Source organism: Phyllobates terribilis, unplaced genomic scaffold (genome assembly GCF_046119375.1).
Source record: "Phyllobates terribilis strain yellow unplaced genomic scaffold, ASM4611937v1 Scaffold_5001__1_contigs__length_55275, whole genome shotgun sequence".
NCBI classification, from domain to species: Eukaryota; Metazoa; Chordata; class Amphibia; order Anura; family Dendrobatidae; genus Phyllobates; species Phyllobates terribilis.
The window spans coordinates 48,468-49,914 of record NW_027367749.1 but is presented as its reverse complement, the minus strand read 5'-3'; positions in this window follow the sequence as shown (position 1 = coordinate 49,914).

Below are 1,447 nucleotides of genomic sequence, written 5' to 3'. Positions count from 1 at the left end.
ACTAGGAATAACTCCTCATGTCCACCTAATTCATAACACTACCCGGTAAAAGGATGTGATACCAATTGACGGGGCTAAAACGATAGTTGTTTGCCCTATCAAAGTAATTATTCTAACTAGCAACTCTATTCTAGTAAAGCAGCAAGCAAGAGTCGAATCCCACAGCGAGTCAGCTTATCAATTCTTATGTATTTTTTGTGATCAACTCTAAAGTAACCAAAGGGGGGTTTTGTATTCAACTAAAAAACTAACTTGTAAAGTAATAATGAGAAAGCACTTCATTCAACAAGTATTCACACAACAAGTAGATAGGTTAATCATTGAATCCTAATGACATTCGAGTTCATCTACAATTCATATTCTATGGTTGTCCTAATCCATGTTCTTGTATAGTTATTAGTTCAACTAGTCCTAATAACCCTTACTAAACTACAACCTTAAAACTATCAAGATTTAATAGCGAAGCAGAAATTAAATCGGGAATAGATAGGTGCATGAAGTTCCATTTACTTAAGTTGATATTTAACACACAATCAACTCTATCCACAATCACAATCCCAACTAGATCATACAATCGATTTGCTACATAATAGATAAGACCTGTCAACAATCACAAGTCAAACCCTAGCAATATGAATAGATCTAATCTAGCTAGATGATCATGCCAGACAAATAAATCAAATCCAATAAACAATTAAGTGCAAGAGAGAAGAAACAATCCAAATATGAATAAGAACTAAAGTAGAAGTCTTACAACCGAATCATCCGAAGGTTGCAACTGTTGAACAAAGCAAAAGAGACTAGTGTGACATAATTCTCTCAATAACGTAAAATAAATCTAAGGTGGAATGGAATGAGGTGGCAAATCTCCTAAACACTATTTATTCTTAAACTAACAATATAAAATAATAATATTAAAGCCCAACCCGAAGCTCTATTAGAAAGGAGGAAAGGGCCCAAAGTGAATCTCGTAAGAAAGGCCAAGGCTGCGCTCCCGGCCTAACAGGGGCACAGTCGTTCCACCTAGGTCGCGGTCGCGCCAACGCAGATCTTGTCACTTGCCTCGCAAACAGTAGCACAATCGTGCCACCTAGGGCGCGGTCGTGCCCTGGGCTTTGTTGCCCTGCGCGACTGTGCCTTCTCCCGCATGGTCGTGCCTTCATCCCTTTGGCAATCTTCTATTCGTCTTCTCTCTAATGTTTGTAATCCTAATGAATAACACCTTTGCACTGCGGGGTCAGGATTACAGTAACACACTCCATAATATTGTCAAATCACCTATAAACAATGCTAACGACCACTAGATGCGCTATGCAAGATATCGCCTATCAAATACCCCCACACTTAGACCTTGCTTGTCCTCGAGTATGCTGCAGTAAATTTCACTCCTCCATTCTGCACATCGATCTCAACTAGCATGGAAAAACTTGATAGCAGTGGTCATCAT